The sequence below is a fragment of the Panthera tigris genome, chromosome A2, assembly GCF_018350195.1.
Source record: "Panthera tigris isolate Pti1 chromosome A2, P.tigris_Pti1_mat1.1, whole genome shotgun sequence".
NCBI classification, from domain to species: Eukaryota; Metazoa; Chordata; class Mammalia; order Carnivora; family Felidae; genus Panthera; species Panthera tigris.
This window is the reverse complement of record NC_056661.1, coordinates 73,847,870-73,869,965: the sequence shown is the minus strand read 5'-3', so window position 1 is coordinate 73,869,965 and position 22,096 is coordinate 73,847,870. Positions and strand designations below refer to the sequence as shown.

The 22,096-nt window shown below is 43.0% G+C and overlaps 1 protein-coding gene and 1 pseudogene across 3 annotated transcripts in view; one reads left to right on the top strand and one right to left on the bottom strand.

Annotated features, from left to right (window-relative positions):
- POU6F2 (POU class 6 homeobox 2) overlaps nucleotides 1–22,096 on the top strand; it is a 460,222-nt gene that overhangs the window by 352,183 nt on the left and 85,943 nt on the right. The gene's annotated exons all lie outside the window — the stretch shown is intronic.
- LOC102971752 lies at nucleotides 465–1,066 on the bottom strand (annotated as a pseudogene).

Below are 22,096 nucleotides of genomic sequence, written 5' to 3'. Positions count from 1 at the left end.
ATCCACCCCTTTAAGGTTCTTGGCATGTTGTTTCGTGTATCCCGTAGGTAAGTGGGTGTGTAGACCCAGTAACCCAGGCAAATCCTTAACACTCGCCTAATGTCTGCCTGTAACAGATTGGACAGGCAGGTCTTTATGATCATAAGGCTTTAGGAAAAAGTAATCTCATTCACATCTTCATCTTCAAAGGACAGGAGAAACCCAACAGAACTTGTACCCATATCAGTCACCAGGCTTAGGATCCATCATGGATTGACCTAAAAGAAAACAAATTGGGAAAATAAGGTCTTAACCCCCGTCAACCCAAGTCCAATATGTGGATGGATGTGTGTTTGCATTAAAGGGTTGGACTCTATGTGTATTATGTAACTTTTTTTTTTTTTTTTTGAACAATGAACACCTTTATTCCATGACCGAAGATAGGAGGGAGGAAGATTCGTTTGCCTTTCTGGCCTTGATTTTCCTCAGAACTCTAGCTCCTTGCCCCCTAGCACAGAGCCATCTGCTTGGCCATGCTGGCCTGGTCTTGAAGCCATGCATGGGAGCAGCTTGCCCTGCTGGGACTGGACCTCCAGAAGATGCTGATTTGGGCATTCTTTTTCCTGTCATCATATTTCTTCTGAATTTTCTTTGATCGTTTCTTGTAAAATCTCTTCCTCCTAGGGAGTCAGCTTGGCCCCCTTCTTGCGGCCCAGGGGCAGTGCATAGTGGGACTCATCCCACTGTCGGTACCGTGTGCTGTCGATGAGCACGATCCAGTTCTTTGCCCGGGTCTTTGTGTAGACCAGTTCATTGTTGGATGCGTCATAGACAACCTCAGTAATGCTTGTTTTGCATGTACAACATTCAGAGCCCCTGGAGAAGTAAGTCCCCCACACCCAGCCTCAAGCCAGGGGACTTCTTATTGCCTCCCTGAATGCAGACTGTGTGTATGCCGGTGGGGAGAAGGGGGACAATCTTATTGGGGGGGGGGGGCTTCCCAGCTCATACTTCTGCTCCTTGTGGCGGGGCTTTCTCTCAACCCCATCTTGTGGCACTCAGGCCAGTTGTCCTGAGAGATGCCCATCGCTTGCGGTGCCCGCTGCAAAAAAGCTGTGATGTAGACTTTAAATCTTCATGGGGCGCCTGGGTGGTTCAGTCAGTTAAGAGTCCAACTTCTGCTTAGGTCATGATCTCCGGGTCCATGAGCTCAAGCCCTGCGTTGGGCTCTGTACTGACAGCTCAGAGCCTGGAGCCTGCTTCGGATTCTGTGTCTCCCTCTCTCTCTAACTCTCCCTAGCTCACACTCTGTCAACAACAAACGTTAAAAAAATTTTTTTAATCTTCAAAGTTACATGTATGTGTGCTCCATACTTGCGTGTATGTATAGTTGTGTTTATTGGTTATATATACACACAGGCATGTATTTAAAAAAAATTTTTTTAGAAACACCCACTCAGGGATTCTGTAAAGTGTCCACTTATAGGGTTATCCGTGTAGTTTGGACAGATCAGCAAAGTGTGAGCACAGGGGCAGAAATGACATTGTCTGGGGTTTTCCTTTCTTGCCTTTTCTGCCTGGGACATTTCCGAGAGAATGACTAAGCAGTGCCGGAGATTATGAATTTGCTTAAGTGTGAATGGCTGATTGCCGGGTGCAGCGCCCGGCCCTCCCCGAAGGTGATTGACTGGGGCTTCAGGTCCTCACACTTGATGCCCGGATTTGACTCGGAAAGTCTGCCAAGTCTTTTACTCGGAAATTTATCTTAATTAGATCTGAAAGACCTGCCACAGTAGAATAGTCACACCGATTAAAATGAAAAACAGGAGAAATTACTGATCAAATTAATCATAATGTCGGGTTACAGCTGTAGGTCTGATGTAATTTGCCACTCCAGTGAGTTACATCGGCCCGGCCCGGGAAAGGGAGCTGGCTTTACGCTGATCCGTAACACCCGCCCGCTCCAGGCGGCCCGGCAGGAGGCTGATTCCATTCATTTTCTTGGCTTGCTCTGACCTCCCTGCTGCTACTAGAAACAAATCAGGCACCAAACAAATGGAGGGGGGTGGGGTGGGGACGGTGAGTGGGGAGGTAAACGAGAAACATTCTCTTATCCCAGCTATTGTACGACTTCAAAATGGTGAGTCGTTTACAACTTGGCTGGGCAGGCTTGGGGCTTTGTTGCTCGTTGGGGTTTTTGCTTTTGTTTTTCGTTTCCACTTAACCTCATTTTAGTTTTACTTGTGGTGACCTGACATTGATTAGATGCAGAACGGGAATCAAAAGGTCAGAGGACAAAATCTTTGGCCCTAAGCAAAGAGGAAAAACCTTTAGAAAAATCTCTTTGCCAACATGGCTCTACAACTGGGGCATGGATTGAAATAATGTGAAGTGTCACAGCAGAGAGGAAGAAGCCCCGGCTGTAAGAGCTGATTGTCCCCACGAGGGTACAGTCCTGGTATTCTGATCTTTAAATTAACATCCCTTTATACCCTACCTTGTGTTAGGGCGGGGTTGGGGAGCAGTTGAGTAGGTGAGTAGGTGGACTATACTATTTTTTTTTTTAAGAAAACAAGTCAGAGATTAGGCTCTTTTCAACAAATAGCCTTGACTCCGAGCTGTGATTCACTCAGTGTTCACAAAACATATCGCCCTATTAGCAATACAGAGAAGGCACCCTAAAGGACACCCCAGTCCAGACATTCTGTTGGCTATTCTCAGAAGTTAGAATTTAGGAGCAATGTAGGACTCCTTCCAATCAGTTCTGCTCTATCCCTAGCTGGGGGTGGGGGTGAGACTATGGGGGTTGGAGTCCTCTTAAAACAGAGGTGACTGGGAAGGTACAGAGAAAGGAAGCCTCCTTTCCATTCAGTGGCGATCAGATGACTCTGGAGCAGTAAGTTCTTCCTTTGTGAACATACGACGGGTTGTCCAAATCCCATTTAGTCATCCTGAGACCAGATGCTTATACCCTTTCATCTCCAGTGTGAAAAGGCCCCCATCCTTTCTTCATCCCACCGGGAATAAATCTGGTACCTTTTGTAAATGAGGGAGATAGGCAGTCACAGAAGATAAGGTGGCCTTGGCACTCAGGAGACCATGCCTTCTGGACCTTTCTATGGCTCTTTATGAAGATTTAGGTGGGACAGTGTGCCCAGACTGGGGAAGGATATAACAACCACGTTTTTAGTGGTTACTATATTGGCTTAGTTGTTTGTAACCAGATTTTTTTAAAGAAAATAATAATAGAGAGTAGAAAATACCAGGGTATATCATACATAATAAAGCTCTTTATTTTTTCTTGAAGCTTCTGTTTAAGTTATATATGTGTAGATCTATGTATATTGTTATATATATACATATACATATACATATATATATATGTATATATATATATACACACACACATAGAGAGAGAGAGAGAGAGAGAGAGAGAGAGAGAGAGATTTGTCCATGTGTTTATTTGTGTGTGTATATGTGTGTGTGTGTGTGGGGGGTGTATACACAGTAAAGCCTTGGTTTGTGAGCATAATTCATTCCGGAAACATGTTTGTAGTCCAAAGTACACGTATGTCAAAGCAATTTCAAGAACCAATGGCTCAGTTGTGATCATGTGACATTCAACATCATGCACTAACTCATACTGCAAGACCTCACTCGTTTATCAAGTTAAAATTTATTAGAAATCTTTGCTTGTCTTGCAGAACACTCACAATCCAAGGTTTTAATATATATATATATATATATATATATACACACACACACACACACACACACACACACACACACATATATATATATATTCTATGTATGTATGTGTGGGCTTGAGTTGTCAAGTGTATTTCTTACTGTGGGACAAGGTCGGAAGAATTTGAAGAACCTTGCCCTGGAGTATCTAGCTCTTCAGGGAGGCAGAGGTGGGGAACCTTAGACATATGGTGGGTCACAAAGCAGCTTTATCAAAGTCCCAACATACTGAATGTGATGATGAGCTCCTAAACACTGAACACTATCCCCAACAGTCAAAAAGACCTAAACGGTTATGCCATTCACCACCACCCCCCACCCTGCCACACACACACACACACACACACACACACACACACAATGCAGGGAAGGAACCTCAGCCTTCTACCCCCAGCCCTGTGGTTGAAAACTCACAAAGCATTCGTAGTTTAACCATCCTATTAAATGAGAAACTGAATAACATATTAAAAGCTCACAAAGCAGTCCCACCGAAAGTGAATAGATCACTGCAAAGAAAGAGTGAAAGCAGGAGAGAGAGCATGGTGGGAAGGAAGCAGGGCCTCACGCTGATTTGGGCTCTTGGAGCATTGATCAAGGGAAAAGCCTCATCCGGAGAGTTGCGGGTTGGCAGCCAGGTCTGTGGGCTCCGGTCAGAAAAATCGTGGGCTGGAGAGCTGCACATCAAGGGCTCCTGCAGTCTCTCTCTGTTGGTTGTCCCACCTGGTGTGACCCAGGCCAGAGCTAGCATCATCCTCACTGCCCTGGCCTTCCTTCCTCTCTTTTCTCCCTGTTCCAGTCCTCTCTGCAAACCCTGCCAAGCTAACCTGCCTAAAATAATACTTAATTGCATCCCTCTCACACAAAAAGCCCCCTTCTTAGCTTTCTTAGCCTGAGTGCTCTGTCCTGCCCTCCGCCCGGTCTCCCACTGCCTGAAGGCCCCCGCCCCGGCTCTGCTGGGGCCCTGCACACCTGCCCTCTTCACCACTGCTCCTCATACTTCCCTGCCCTTCCTACTCCCTGCACGCTTGTCCAGCCCTCATAAGTGCTCTCCTCTTGGACTCACGCATTTGGCACTTAGCACGTGCCCTCCGAGTCTTTTTTTTTTTTTTCTTACCCCATCTATGGACAAGTTTGTTATCTTACTTGAATTATAAGCCCCTGAAGAACAGACACTGTGTCTCACACCTCTGTACATCCCAGGACTGTCTGTAATTGTTGTAAGTGGTGATGTCTCATTTCACAGTTATTCATTTCACAAATATGTAAGTGCCTGTTATCTGATGATCTTAAATTTGTCTGCAGAATTACTCGAAGATAACAATTACTACTGAAAGAAATGTTATGCATTTACTTTTATATTTAGAGCAATGCCTGGCACATAGTAAGGACTACAAAAACCTTAGATCTTGTTATGGTTATGATTTCCTTCTTTCTTTTTTTTTTTTTTAGTGTATTTTTTTTAGTAATCCCTACACCCAACATGGGGCTCGAACTCACAACCTTGAGATCAAGAGTCGTGTGCTCTTCCAACTCAGCCATGATTTCTTTGAAATTGTTTTTTTTAACACCATTGTCCTTTGCACTATCTTCTGGCGGGCTTTGGGAAATGCAGAGCTTCATTTAGACTACTTCAAATCAGCCTCTTTCCTTTGGGAGGAGATGTACATCAGAGCAAGGACCACAGTTTTCTAATTAATCTTCTGTTTCTTTTCTCTCCCCCTCGACCCAGCAACTCATGGTGGTTCTTGATATTTGGAGTATAATAGAGAGAGGAGCAGGCATTCTTAATATTTTATAGATCTGATTGATTTGTGAGTTAAATCGTATTTTCCAAAGCATGAAATATCATAAAACAGACCCGAGGAAGATGAAAGGGAATCTCCCACCAAGAATGTAGCTCAGGCCCCCACCATTGGACACTGGAGACTCTTGTGTGACATGCTGTGCTGCTTCAAACCCCCCCCCGCCCAGGGCAGACTCTCCCAGTAGAAAAATGATAATCTAGTTTATTTTTTAATATATTTTAAAATTTTTATTTATTTGTTTTGAGACAGAGCATGCACCAGCAGAGGAGGGGCAGAGAGAGGGAGAGAGAGAATCCCAAGCAGGCTCTGCACTGTCAGCGCAGAACCCAACACGGGGCTCGAACTCACAAACCACGGGATCGTGATCTGAGCTGAAATCAAGAGTTGGTGGCTTAACTGTCTGAGCCACCCAGGTGCCTGGGTCTAGTTTAAAAAATAAAAGTAATTGTTGAGGCTTTAATACATGCCGGGCACTGTGTGAGGTGTTTTTGTGTATGTTTTCCTACTTGGGCCCTGCAATCACTTATAGGAGTAAGGAAACCACGGCTCAGAGAAGCTGGTAACTCACCAGAAGCCCACAGCTTGTTAGAGGTGGAGCTGGGATGTAAGCCCAGACCGTCTGGCTCCAACCTGGGAGACCTCACATGCTCTTTTATGTGGGACGGTCTCTGTGTATGTCTGCTGTCCAGTGTAATTACTAATAGTGCCCATTTCATTCTCAGAATGGTCTTGGTTTGGGCAATAAATCATCCAGGTCCCTTCCCCCAAGATATGCTCACTATGCTGCCTTCAACATTTATCCAAACTGCCTCTACCTGTTTTCACCTCACTAGGTGCCATTAAAGCTAAGACATTCGGACGTCTTCTTAATTTGGTGAAAAGATGGAATCAGTCATTTTTAGAAACATACTGTGTTCTTTCTACTAGGCAACTTACCTAATAATTTTTCAGAATGTGATCCTATTTGAGTCAAGAGGATCCTTGGATGTGGGCCATAGGAGACACCTTCTTTTCCAAAGTGGGATTTGGAAAAACCTAACTGGGATGGTTCTTGGATCCTGACTGAGGTGATGGACACCATGCCAGCAGAATTATAATTTAGAACAGAGATTTACCACTGGTCCCAAAAAAGATGATGTTCAGTGAGGATACATGATGGGTAAAGATAATGCTCAACATATATTGTAAGGAGAGGACAAGAAATCACACACACACACACACACACACACAGAACTAATGATTTTTTAAAATCAAGGTGAATAAGAGTCAAAATGCAATGTCATTAAAAGGTTTGCAGCTGACATGGAGGAGAAGGGGCACAAGGCTTCCCAAACAAGAGTGGGGCTCCAGGAGCTCCTGGGTGGCTCAGTCATTTGAGCGTCCAACTTGGGCTCAGGTCATGATCTCTCAATTTGTGAGTTCGAGCCCTGCATCAGGCTCTGTGCTGACAGCTCAGAGCCTGGAGCCTGCTTTGGATTCTATGTCTCCCTCTCTATCTGCCCCTCCCCTGTTTGTGTGCGCGCTCTCTCTCTCTCTCTCTGTCTCTCATAAATAAGCGTTAAAAAAATTTTTTTTAAAGAATGAAGGCTCCAGAGTACTGACTGCTCCAGCCTCTCTCCTTCTAGGTGGTCCCTGAGGGTGCTTCAGGGACATCATGATTCCCAGATTGGCCACACATCAAAATCACATGACAAGGTTTCTGCAGCAAGTATATCGTGAGAGAGAGAGAAAGACAAAGGGAGAGAGATTGAGATGAAGGTCTGGGAGACTGGACATGTAGATCAAAAGACACAGCAAAGAATTTCATTATGTGGACTTTATGTAGATCACATGTCAAACAAATGTAAAAAGGAAAAATAATGACGTTTATGAGATAATGGGAAATATGACTGTTGACAGGGTATCTGATGATATTTAGGGATTATTTTTAATATTTTTAGGTGTGATGGTGGTATGTAGTTATAGTTTTAGGAGGGTCTTTTGAAGATACATATCTTCCAAATTTTCCATATCTGGGATTTTTTTCTCAGATGATGTGGGAAGGAAGAAAATAATATTGGTGGAGGTTGTTGGCTAGGTATAGATAAAATTGACCATAAGTTGGTATTTATTGAAACTGGGTGGTAGGTCCATGGACATTAATTATAGCATTGTGTCTTCTTTTACATGTGTTTAAATATTTCTAAAAGAAAAAAAGAAAGAAGTTTGGGGTTTTTTTTTCTTTCATTTTTTAATGTTTATTTTTGAGAGGGTTGGGGAGGGACACAGAGAGGGGGACAGAGGATTCAAAGCAGGCTCTGTGCTGACAGCAGTAAGCCTGATGTGGGGCTCAAACCCACAAACCATGAGATCATGAGCTGAGCCGAAGTCAGACTCTCAAACAACTGAGCCACCCAGGCACCCCAAAGAAAGAAGTTTTAGTCACCTGGGGATTCTTTAATAATATAGATTCCCCCCACCCAACCCAGAACTACAAAAATCAGGGGTGAAGTCAGTGATTCTGGTGATCAAGGAGGTTGAAGAACTCCATCCCTGTAGAATTGTAAACAGTTTCTTAGATCGGGATAAGTTAGCCAAGGCTCAGGACACTATACATACCAAAGATGGTTGATGGGTTGAGACACCGTATCTTAAGAAACTGAGGTCTTTCAAGTGAAAGATTGAATAAGTGAAGATGGTTGTTAATATCTGAGGAGTTGTAAAAAATAGAAAGGGAACTAGGAAACTAAAAATAGAAAAGATCTTTCCAATTCTCAAAAAGAAAAAAAAAAAAATGAAAGGCTTCCTCTTCAGTGAGGTAGATTGAATATGTGCATTTATCTCTACACCCCCCGCCCCAGGGGAGGGAATTCCACTAAAACGATACTGAAGGAAAATTTATTTTAATTGTATAAATCCAAAAAGGCAAAGAGAAGTGGAGAAAAGACAGCAGTGGACAAGCAATGTCAAACCAAATTTTGGAAAAGCAGGTGGAGGAGTTAACCAAGCTGAGAAAGCTAAACCTAGAGGAGCACAGCAAGAAGCTAGGCAACCCTGGAGACCCCAAAGCCTTGGGGGTTGCAGGCACCAGCTGCACGGAAGACAGGGTTGAGGGGGCATGTTGCTGAAAACAGGGACATTGGTTAATGACAGCATAATGAATGAATACTTAAACCCTCAGCTTCCTCCTCAATCCAAGCAGACAGGCAACTATCCCTCTAGCAGCTTTATGCGTGAGAAGCTAAACGAGAGACCCTCTAGACCTGGAGACATAAGTATAACTGTCTATGTGGCTGGGGATAGCTCCTTCCTGGTGACCATGGTGTCAAGGGAAAGCCCACATCCTGAGTGATACAACCTGGCTTCATTGGGCCACTTACATCATACACAGGTGTTCAAGTATGTGGACATCTCACCACTCCCCACCTCAACCACCCTAGGTAATTGATGGTTTCTTCTCTGGAGAAACCTGACCACTAATCGAAGACAAAAGACTCAGTTATCAATATTGGGGATCTCCAACATCACCAGGCCTCTGCTTTATTTTTATATGTGAAAAGACAACAAAGAATGACTAAATATTTGAGAAATGTCTTTGTCTGAAATCAGAAACTAAAATGAGCCAGGGAGAGGGCAGACATTTGTTGGAAATAGAAGCAACAGAAGAAGAATAATTTTATAAAAATTTTTGAATTAATATCTTACAGAATATCCATTAAGACCATGCATCCACAAAACACATAACAGGTACAATATACAAGGAACCCTTCAAAATAATTCAGGGACTATTTAGATAATAATTTTAAAAATTATAGCAGAAATAAAAATTCAGTAGAAGGTTTAGAAAATAAAGAAAATATCTCAGAACGTAGAACAAAAGGAGAAAAAAGGAGAGAACAAATTAACAAAACAGGGAGAAAATACCAGATCTGTCCAGGAGATCTAACTTCTAATTGAGTACAAAACAAGAAAAAAAAGAGAGAGAGAGAAAATTACTAAAGAATTAATTCCAGAAAATTTCCCAGACTTTAAGGATGTTACCTCATTGAAAGTCTCACTGAATAAATAACCTAATGAATGAGTACTAAACAAAACACCTGTAACATATCATTATGAACATTTTTCCCAGGGAAAAGTGAGGGGGAGAACAGATAAAATACAAAGAATGAAGAATCAGAATACATTGGGTTCCCATAGCAATACTTGAAGCTGAAAGACAATAGAACAAAGCCTTCAAAATTGTAAGGGAAATGGTTTTCATCTTGCATTTTATATACTGCCAAGCTATCTATCAAATACAAGAATAAACTAAAGATTCAGATACAGAGTCTCTGGAAAACTTGTCTCAAATTGATCTGTCATGCATTCTTCATCAACTTTACTGGAATAAGTGTTCCACCAAAACGAGAGTAAACCAAAGAAGAGGAAAATTAGAGGTTTACCATCAAAAGGGGCAAAAAGGAACCCCCAGGCTGACAGTTACACCGTGGGCTTAAGAAAGCAACCAGTTCACCTTGTGGCAGGAATATTGAGGACTCTAGAAAGGATGTTGCTGGAGACGAGGCAGGGGATGGGAGGGGGTGCAGTGAAGAGAGCAGAAGAGAAACCAAGAGAGTACCTGGTATGGTTGACCTTATGGAAAATGGTGTTCAGAGAGGTTTTCCCATTATTGAAATGAGTTTGGGAAGAATTATGAATAGAAAGAAAGAACTAAGCAAACAGAAAAGCAATGACTAACTTTGGTAAGGGCAAAAACTTCTATAAGAAAAGAAGTATAGTCACGGAATACCAAGAGGCTCCGAGGTAAACAGTCCCAAAAAGAAATTCTGATTAAATCGGAAACTCTGTTGGCAGAACAAGGGGAGGCAGGAGGAGGGGTAATAGGGAGTGGGTGCGAGAGCGTTCAATCCTCATCTTCCACGTTGGAAGTCAACTGATAACACCCAAAATTGGCAAATTTAAGCTATTATGTAGAAATATGGAGGTAAATAGTAAAAGGAACTTCTAAAAGACTTTGGAGGAGTGGCTCAGTCAGTTGAGCATATGACTCATGATTTCCACTCAAGTCATAATCTCACAGTTCATGGGATCCAGCCCCATATCCACGCTTTCAGCATGGAGCCTGCTTGGGATTCTCTCTCCCTCTCTCTCTCTGCTCCTCCCCTGCTAGTGCTTTCTCATTCTCTCTCGAAATAAATAAATAAACTTAAAAGAAAAAAAGATTTTGGCGAACACGGAGAATTTGGTGTTAGGAGTAACAAGGCCTGAGTTATAGAAGTTCAGTTATAGTTCAGTGTTGGACTTTCTACACTAAGACTTTGCGTACTTATAGTTCCTTCTGCCTGGACACTTTTCCCTAAGGTATCCAGCTTGCTCCCTCACTTTATTCAGGTCTTGCTTTACATTTTACCTTATCAAGGAATCCTGCCTTCACCATCTTTATATAAAATTCCACCTCTGTTCCTTCATCATCCTTTGGAGGTCTTATCACTACCTGACATGTTCTGTATGTATTTGATGATTGGCTTGTGTGTTTTCTTCTTCCAACTAGAATGGAAATTTCATACTCACAGGGACTTTGTTCTTTTCATTGCAATAGCCCAGCCAACAGTGAAGAAGTGCCCACATTAGAACTAGGACCAGGGTACAAACTATAAAACAGAGTTTCCTAGGAGATGTGTGCACAGAAGGGTGTGCTGTAGGGTAAGCCAGTGAGACATCCCTCCCAGAGAAGAGGTAGCCACTTCACTGGTTCTCTTGTAGAGACACTGGACCAGAAAAGACTGGTGGTCCTGTCCAGTTCTAAGATTCCGTGGTCAGCCCTGAGAACAGAATGAAAGAAAATGTACTTCTGCATAAAAACTGGGTATGAGAGGATTGATGCTTTTATCCCCAGCTAAACTAAACTTTTGGATGGACAATAGAGGAAATTTAAAATATCTTCTTGGCAGTGCTTTAAACACAAGCTATAAAGTTTTACTGCAGTGTGCTTGGTTTATTGCATCTGTGAGTATTATTTGTCTCTGTCCCGCAAGCCTTATACAGAACCTAGAACACGGTGCATATTTAATGTGGCGAAGTGAGTGCCGTGAAATTCTCAGATGAGTTTATTCCTTGAGATGACTCCCATAAGAAAATGGATGATGTTGTTTCTGGGTTTACTTTGAGAGGAGAGACAAGGAAACTATATAAAGTAAGAAGTCAACAGCATGGCAGGCGGTATATAAAGGATTTCCCGTTTGGCTTTAGAAACAGAGGTACCATTTCATTGCTGTTTGGCTTTCTCATTGGCCCCAACTGTTAGGCATGGTGTATAGAGGGAAACACCAGCTAACTCAAAAAGATACTCCTTCTGTGGATTTCTTATAGAAAAACCTTTGATTATAAAGCTTTGCATCTTGTAGGCTTTCCCACTAGAACTATAAACAGCCTTTGTATTAAAATATTTTTATATAAAACATCTGCTCTCAGCCCTAATTGGTGTAAATAGGAAAGATTGTTATATGCAGGTTTCAAGTACTTAAATTATCACATTCCTAGACCAGAGACACACAGAGGGAGAAATAGGAAAAAAAAAAAAAAAGAGGAATGAAGTCTTCTTTTATCTTTTGGATTTCCAGTGCTTTCTGTAGTAGCCGATCAGGATGCTGTCAAAGGCACTGACGAGAGATTTCCCAAAGTTAATTTTTCTCATAATACAATAACCAAATTTGCTTTAACACTTGAAAAGGCCCATCCATACTAAAAAGAATCAGTTGCTTAATCCTAAAATTAAAGGTTATCGCATGCAAGAGAAAATAATTACATGCTCAAAGTATGGAAAAAAGAAAACTTTTTTTTAATATGTAGGTATTTGTATAATTAAAGACTAATCAAGCATGAAGGGCTGCTGACTAAACCAGAAAATGAGATTGTTGGCAAGCAATATTGTAATGTAAATGCCATTTTTGTTTAACTACTAAGAAGCTGGAGAAATGATATCCTGAACAGATTAAAAGCAAACAGCATTGATAATAAATATTTATCAGATTTCAAATGCAACACAGAGGATTTTTATATTTCACATGAAGATTTGCCTGCAGGGAAGTTTTCAGGTACTTTTCAAGGGAGGAGTTAACATCCTTATTTAGAATTGCATTTCCAGATAGGATCTTTCTATGTTAAAGTACATATGAAATATTACCCAAGGCAAAGTGTCCCTTTTGAGATAATACTACCCTCAATGCCACTATTTACTAATTAGGATTTTGTTAATTAGTATTCGTTACTTAGTATTAGCCAAAGACTTCCTAATGAATATACTGAATGTATTCTTAGAGCTGAGTTACAAGCCACACACAGATGTTAACAAAATAGAGCATTAAATATAAATGATTTCTGTAAACTTCTAGGTACGTAAACTTTGAAGTCACAGATAAATGTTCTGAGGCGTTCTACAACTGTCAAATATTGCACAGTGCACTCATTTGTCAGGAGGATTAAATAACATAAGCAAAACACCTTTCAGGAAGTGGGACGTTAATAGTCACTCAGTGAATCTGAGTTTTGCTCCCTTTCTCCCCTCTCCTGTGTGGACTAGTTCAACCTAACCATTCCCATGTCTGTTCCCATAAAGACTGTGTTGCCTTTGGAGACCCTGCTAAGGCATCCAATTCTGCATTCTAAATACACATCGAGGGCATGACCAAATCTGATCCCTCAGCATTCTTGAGAGGCAAGAGTTCTGTAGGGTGGGGAGTCTGGGTTTTTCTCTTGGCGTGAATAAACGCAGAAATTCAACAGGAAAGAAAGAGCATACCACAAAGAGGCCAAAGATTTTAATCTAATGAAGCCCTCACTGTAAAACTTACTTTCCATTTATACGTGGTGATTTCCTTGTGTTCAGCTATGCTCAGCCTGATTTGTGTTATAAATCAAGATTTACTGCATAAATGGAGGTGTGAGCTTCTTGACCTCCTGATAAAAATGTGAGTTAATTAATCAAAAGTAGCTTTTAAGATTCAAGTATTGTGCACAGCAAGGATGCTGTTTTCTTTCCACCACAAAGCATAATTATAGATAAGTTTTCAGGAGAAGAGGCAAGACTGTCATTTTTTTACCTTCAAAAACAGTAGAAAATTCACTCTTCAGTTTCTAAATTAGAATCTGTCAGTTTGACTGCCTCTGTTTCTTTTGGGTGTACTGCATATGGTATGTGATCCAGAAAGTTGAAAGCTTGCAGACCTACTAAAATGCATTTGGGGATTTTCAGAAACAGATTATTGAGTGACAATATGATAGCCTTCAGGCTTGCTGCTAGAAATTTTTATTTAACTTATTTTCTCCCTAATGTGGCAGTAACATGTACCTATTTTCTGAAGATTGCAGAACACATCATCAAATGACAGTTCAAAAAAACATTTTAAAGTTTATTCTTTCCCTTTTTCTGTAACTTATTTGAGAGCCAGGAAGCAGCACTAAAAGAGGTGTTTCTCTTAGCACCTCTCTCCCTTCACACAGCCTGAAAGGGTCACCGTGAAATTGCCACTTCTTGAGTCTGAAGAAAGAACATCCACAAATGTTTGGGCTCTGGTTTTAGAGAGGACCTGAGGTGATTTGCGGAAGCGAGTGGGTCAGGCAATGGGGAGGAACCCACAGAAAAAGTCTCTGTCCCTTAGAGGCAGTGTGTCCCTCAGAGGTTGCCCATGGACAGAGCACCAGGCCACGCCGGAGAGGGCCAGACTCCCTTTCGGTGCCGTCCCCTGGTGGCAGTGTCTCAGAGCGTGTTAGCTCGCTCAGCCTACATTTCTTCAGCAGCCTTTGCCTCCCCCTGCCTGGAAATAGGAGCTCCCGTTTTGGTGAATCCAAACAAAATTATAACCTAGCCTTCAACAGCTCAAAAAAACACTCTCCACTAAAATACATCTTGAAGTTTCTGGTCCTGCCCAAAATTCAGAGAGCAGGCATTTAGCCAATGCCTTTTTATTTCCTAGTGAAATCTATCGACTTCCAGGGGGAAAAAGGACAGTGGGGAGAGGAAGAGATGAAAATGTTTATTGCAACCCATGTAAGTGTTGAGTTGTCTGAGAAAGAACCTGCCCGGGTCACCTTGGTAGGCATCTCCCTTCTGGGCATGTCTGCTTGGAAGGAGAGCGAGACCGGAAAGATTCATGGGGTACCGAGATTCACAGAGGATTCTGGGGGCAAGCTGACCCAGGCCTTTTCATCTGGGGAACTTTTTTTCAGGTTCCTTGTTAGATTTCTGATGCCATTGGGATCCTTTGAGTCATGCATTCATTTATTCCACAACTATGCATTGAGCCTCCACATATGTCAAGCACTGTTCTTGGAGCTAGAGCAGGAATCAGGGGTGAGTAAAATTAAAAAAAAATCAAATGAACACTTAAATATATAGTATATTAAACATTGTTAGCTGCTGTGAGGGAATAATAAATGGGGTCAAAGGGAAAGAAAGTACTACAAAAGGGGTTCCTAATTGACATAAGTTAACCAGGAAAGGCATCTCTATTGGAACAGAGGTCTGTCGGGAGAGAACCTGCCAACATATGGAAAGAATGAGTTCCAGGGGAGGGACCAGTGCAGGGCCCTGAGGTAGGAGGATGCTGGGCAGATTCCAGAAAGAGCAAAAAGGGCAGCAAGACTGGAATTGGGTGAGCGAGGGGGAGAGTGGCAGCAGATGGGGTCATAGAAGATGCAGGGGCCAGATCATCTTGGATCTTGGATCTCATAGGCTACTGCCAGGACTTTAGCAATCACCTTGAATGACACAGGAAGCCCCATGGACCCTATGAAGAGAATAGGCTCTGGGGGCTCAAAAGCAGAAATGGGGAGCCCAGTTAGGAGACTACCATGATGACTTCACCAGGGTGATGATAGCTGGTACCAGGTGATGAGGTAGAGAGAGTGAGAGGTAATCAGACTGCATATATTTTGAAGGATGAGCTGACAGGATTTGCTAATGGACTGGCTTTGGTGTGGAAGAAAAAGAGAAGAGTCACAGTTGTGTCCAATGACCCTGACCTGTTGGAGCTCCCCGTGTACTGACATGGGGAGGACTACCCAATGAGCAGGTTCGGGGACATGTTTTGTTTTTAGAAAGTCAGTCTTGGGCAGGTTATGTTTGGGAGATTGCTGAATGTCTTGAAGGAAAGGCTGAGAAAGTTGGTGCATCTCAAGTTCTGAAGAGGGGTCCGTGTTGGAGATCAGTTTGGGAGTTCATGGGTGTACCACTGGGGTAAAGCCATAACCCTGAATCAGATCACCCAGAGAGTGGGCCCAGACTTTAAAAAATAGGTTCAAGCCATGGGCCCTGGAGGACCCTAACACTAAGAATTCCTGTGGAAGAAAACAAATCGGCCAAGGAGACTAAGAAGAGGTCAGTGAGGTAGGAAGGGCAGGGGCACCCAGAAGCCAAAGTAAATCAGTGCTTCTAAGAGGGAGTGATCAACTGTGCCAACTAGTTTGGGCAGATCAAGTAAGAGGGGGGCTTGAGAATTACCATTGGAGCTCACACCTGGAGGGAAGCAGTGCCCTTGACAAGAGCTTCTGTGAAGTGGTGATGAATTGGAGTGATTAAAGTAGATTAAAAAAAAAATGGGAAGAAGAGGCGCCATCAAGAATAGACAATTCTTACCAGGCACCTGCTCCAAAAGGAAGCAGACAGGTGCACTTCCTGGAGGGGATGTGGGGTCCAGATAGGTCTGGTTTTTATATTTTAAGTTTCTCTATTTATTTTGAGAAAGGGAGTGTGTGTGTGCATGAGCAGGGAAGGAGTAGGGGGAGAGAGAGAGAATCCCAAGCAGGATCCATGTCTCCAGCACAGAGCCTGACACAGGGCTTGATCCCACAAACCATGAGATCGTGACCTGAGCCGAGATCAGGAGTTGGTTGCCTAACCGACTGAGGTGCTCAGGTGCCCCAAGATAGGTCTGCTTTTTAAAGATGGAAACTGAAACCTCATGTTTGTATGCAGATCGTAGTGACCCAGGAGAGGAGTGAGGTTTGATGAAACAAATCAGGGGTGTTCTTGAATAGGCAGGAAGCATGGTATCCATTGCACTTAAAACATCAGGATAGCACAGGACAATGTTGGCTATTCGTCACCCTCAAAGAAATAAGTTCTTCTTGAGAGCTGAGTTTTCCCAGAAGAGCTAAGGGTTAAACCTTTTAGTGCCAGAACTATAAAACTTGTAAAATGTAAATCACTTAAAAGCATTTTACTCCCATCTCCTATCTTCTTAAACAAAGTATCATAGTAATAAAAATCTTCTAGTTGTATCAAGCCTCGTGGCTTACAAAGTACTTTCACAAACATTATCTCCTATTATCCACCAACATCTCAGTAAAATAGGCATTTCGCAGATTTGACAGATTGGTGAGATGGACAGTCACAGGGATGTGAATTGCCCAATGTGGCTGAAAGGGAACATAACAGCAACTTCCTGATGATGTCGGATCATTATTGTCAATACAGATTATATATGTTCCAGGAAGGCAAGACTCATGTGCGATATAAGAGAACATAATGAAGGATCAAACTGTGTGGACAGACAGCAAGGGCTCCCAGAGACCCAGAAAGGAGCCAGCTGAAGAGTGGAATGTCTGTGAGGACTTCTGGAAGTGATGGAACTTGAGTAGGGCTCCTAAATTCTAACAGATTTTAAAAGGGCAGGAAAAGCCAGGGGAAGCCAGTAAGCATGCTCCTTGACGCTTGCATTGGTAGTAGTTATTCATTTGGATGATCTCTATTTTGCTGCAGATAGCTACTGCTGCCTTGGTCAGTTGTTCTGTACTTCACTAGGCCATGGTGCCCAGATATGTGATCAAAGTTTGTGTATGTGTCTGTGAGAGTGTTTTTGGATGTGATTTGCTTTTAAATCGGTAGGCTTTTAGTGAAGCAGATTGCCTTCCACACTGTGGGGTGGGCCACATCCAAGCAGTTGAAGGCATGAATAGAACAAAACACTGACCTCCTCTGAGCAAGAGGGAATTCTGCAGCAGCCAGCCTTCCGACTTGAACTTCAACATCAGTTCTTTCCTAGGTCTCCAGCTTGCCAGCCCACCCTGCAGATTTTGGACTCATCAGCTTCTGTATTTGCATGAATCAACTCTGTAAAATGTATCTCTGTCCCTCTCTCTCTAGAGATACACACACACACACACACACACACACACACACACACACATACCCTATTGGTTCTGTTTTTCTGGAGAACCCTGACCAATAGTGTCCCTTTCTCATAAATTATATGAAGACATAAGAGGTACAGTTCCCCTCTGCAGAGTACAGACCTCCAAAAGGCTTTCCCATAAAACCAATATGATCAAAGACATTGCTGTATTTACCAGGGGAGAAGAAGCCAAAGTCTGAGGAATGGTCCTCAAAGAGCAGTCTGGGAGTAACCCAGACCCAGAGCATTTGAAGCCCCATCTTTCACCTGTCGCTGCTCTACCCAGACCCAGTACATCATTTATCACATCACACCTACAGGTGTTCCCTGTGGTTACCTTCTGTCATTTGACTCCACTGATAATTCCGCCCAACACTCAATCAAGGTGGATGATTGGTCAAAGTAACCAGCTAGTTCAGATTCAACCACAGGCTCATTACTATAGCGCAGGAACTGGCAGACATTTTATATAAAGGCCAAATGGTAAATACTTTAGGCTTTGTAGGTTGAGGAAAATTGAGGATACTCTTCATGTACTTACATAAGAGTAAACAAATTTCCAAAAATTTCTTATTGATGAAATCCAAAATATAACAATAGTAACTGAGTAGAATTTTTAATACAGGTTTTTGATGAGAAGAATAGAATTCTTTTTTTTCCCCCTGTAGGAGGGTGTATTAGGGTTCTCCAGAAAAACAGAACCTATGGTCTATATGTTCATATGTATGGATATATGACTTATTTCAGGGAAATGGTTCATGTGACTATGGAGGCTGGCAAATCCAAAATTTGCAGAGATAATGCCCAGCTTGAGTCCAAAGACCAACAGGCAAGAGAACTCCCTCTTCCTCAGAGGAAGGTCAGCCTTTAGTTCTATTCAGGCCTTCAATTGATTGGAAGAGGCCCACCTACATTATGAAGGGAAGTCGGCTTTATTCAAAGGCCACTGATTTAAATGTTAATCATCTAGGGGCATTTGGGTAGCTCAGTTGGTTAAGCATCCAACTCTTGGTTTTGACTCAGGTCGTGAGCTCACAGTTCATGGGTTCGAGCCCCGAGTTGGGCTCTGTGCTGACAACACAGAACCTGCTTGGGATTCTCTCTCTCCCTCTCTCTCTCTGCCCCTCCCCTGCTTGTGCTCGCTCTCTCTCTCTCTCCCTCCCTCCCTCTCAAAATAAATAAATAAACATTAAAAAACAAAGTAAACATAAAGCATCTAAACACACCCTCACAGAAATATCCAGAATAATGTTTGACTGAATATCTGGGCACCCTGTGGCCTAGTCAAGTTGACACGTAAAATTAGCTGTCACAGGGGAATAATGTTCCACTAATTGGAGTTCAAAATTAATGTTCTTCCTCATCAAATCAATTGCAAATGTTCATCTATAAAAACCTTTCCTTGCCTGTGGGCCAAATTTGGCCTGTGAGCAGTAGTTTGCCAACGCTTGCTATGGAATAATATTTTAATGGTAATAATGATAGCAATACCCTCTAAAAAGAAAGGTAATGAGAGTCAGTGTAGTGAATAATAGTCAGGAGAGGAGGCTAAGGCCAGCTGGCCTGAGTTGGGATTCCGACTTCCTCACTTAGTAGCTGCATGATCTTAGGCACGCTGCTTAGCCCTTCTTCTGTGCCTTTGGTTTCTCCTTTTTAAGATGCAAATGAAAGTCTGATGGGTTTCCTGTGGAGATTAAATTAGTTAGTTATCTGTAAACTCTTTAGAAACATGCCTGGGACATGGTGGGTGCCACCCAAATGCTAGATGTGATGATGATGGTAGCAAGCTAATGAAAGGAGAAGATGAGAAATAAATCCCCGTGATACCGGGACATTGGGTGGCTTCCACAGGCTGGGAGTGGGGCTGGAAAACTGGTTAATTAATTTCTGAGACTGGCCAGCCCTACCAGCAGCCCAAATGTGCGACTTCCTCTCGAATTCCGAGCGCCAAGAGTCACGGTCTTGGGTTATAGTCCACTCATCAAGATTAGTAGCATTTCTTTTGCTCTGCAAACCCTACAGCCTGGGAGGAGTAAGGGCCAGGGGAGAAGCAGGGTGGAAGAATTTGGGCACTGACCTTCAGAAATGCTTCAGAACCCAGCACACGGAGAGATAGAGACCTGTCTACCTAGTCTTAGCTGTGAGTTTACTGGAGAAGCAATAATTTCACAAAGAGGTGGGGCATTGGTGTCCTTATTGAATAAAGAATAAGCTCCAGATTTACATTCATTGATTTCCTTTCCAGTTTCTATCTATGTGCATCATGTCGAATTTCTTCTTTATCCTAAAATGAAGCCACTGAAAAAGCAAATGTATCTCTATCTGCGCCCCTCTACTGCCACACCTTTGTGACGTGACCAACTTGTTCTAGACGTTAACTCTTAATTATACTCACTCCAGTTGTAGTCTTTCTTTAAAAGAAAGAAGAAGAAGAAAGAATGGATTCTGAAAAACAAAAAGATCTAGCCTTATTGCTTTGATGGAGATTTGCCACCCGTGACCCTTTAAATATTGAACTTGGACTATAAAAATATCACTTCTTATTGATCACATGGTTATTAAAGTCAGTCAGATGCTGAATTTATATGTCAAACACTTGTAATATTTCCTGTAAATATTAGGGCAAAGGGAAGAGATGATAATGCCACTGTGAAGAGTCACGCCAGATTTGTTCAACTTTACATAACTGAGAAATAATAAAACTGTCATCAGGGATCTCATCAGCTATGCCAAGCGCTTGTCAAAAGCTGGGGCACCTCATTTATGCGTGCGTAGGGGCTGAGCCCAGAAAACAGGCACCCGCGGGTACCCTGGAGAAGAATGGAGGGAAGAGCCATCCGTCGGCCAGTCCACCTGCGCTGGGCCTGCCCAGCACAGATCTGACAGCTGCCGAGATTATACGGCAGACCCTGTGCACCAGCACCTGTGCATGCACTTGCCTTGAGCTCCAGTCTGCTAGGGGGTGCTGACCAGCTGTCTGGGTCTGGAGCAAAGCCTTAGAACTCAAGTCAGCGAATACCAATCACGGGTTGAAAGCAGATCTCAGATCCCCTCAGATTCTTAAAGTCCCGCCTAATGATATTCAAGAATGCTTTTGGGGAGAAGTCAGCCAGAGAGATCCTTAGATGTCCTGTTTTCCCCGAGACAACTTTCCATATAAGCAACGGGAAGGAACCACGAGTCAACCGCGGGGGTCGTTGCTCTGGAGCCTTCGATTGCAGGCCCAGGGCAGGCCCGAGAACGGAGCAGTGTGTAGGCATTTCTAATGGCATTTTGATGTACATGCACAAAATTGATGTCGGAAGGATCATTGTAAAGTCCCAAACAGTGGAATATTGAGGACATTTTCAGGTGGCAGTCAGATTCTGGCTGGGTGAGCCCAGTATATTTTCTCATGTCATAGTTGATTAGGTTCACAGGGAAGTGGAAAGAGTAAAAAATTCTCTTATTACTGCAGCAATGCCGTCTCAGCCTCTTTTCCCTTTGAATGCAACATTAGTTTTTGTCCAGAAGTCTAACTGCTTTCTACAGTTTGGGGAATTGTAAAGCAGAAACAATTTTCCCAGCCAGGCTGACCTTCACAGTAATGAGAAATGACTGGAATTTCTCTCTATTTCTCTAACATTTGGGGAGGGTTGGGAAGGCAGGGGGGTGGGGGGGGGAAGAATATGCTTGTTTTACCTGATATTATGTTGTGGGCGTCCATTTGGCACTTTGAGCCTAATTTTTTTCCATTCGGGGGATTACATGGGCTGTTGCACCATCTGACCCAGCAGCCAGACCACAAGTGTATTGAGAAACGACAATAATGCACTTCAAACCTTTTGTCATCACAACAGAGGTGGCACTCTGTTTCAGCTATTAAATGAATAAATATTTTTCTCCTGGGGATGGCTATTTTCATTTATTCTCCAGCCCTTACGCAGGTGATGAGCAGTAGGGCTGGCAAATTCAACCTTCATTTAGGCCATGCCCCCAAGTCTCTGGTGCCCTTGGAGTCCCCACCCCCACCCCCGCCAGGCCCCTGGGCCTTCTAGTGGGTCTCCCCTGCTGAGCCAGCTGAGCTGAGCTGTGCTTCTTTCTGGATATTTCTTCCTCGTCTCTCTTGCTCACCACTGCCCTTGCCCTTTGCAGGATAGCAGAGTCAGTGAGCTCTCAGGCCAAGGCTAATGCTTCTTCCTTGGTTTTTAAACAATATCGGGGTGCCTGGGTGGCTCAGTCGGTTAAACATCTGACTCTTGATTTCGGCTCAGGTCATGATCTTGCGATTTGGGAGTTCAAGCCCCGCATCGGGATCTGTGCTGACGGTGAGGAGCCTGCCTGAGATCCTCTCTCTCTCTCCCTCTCTGCACCTCCCCACCACCCCGCATGCTCTCTCTCAAAATAAATAAATAAACTTTAAAAAATGAATAAATA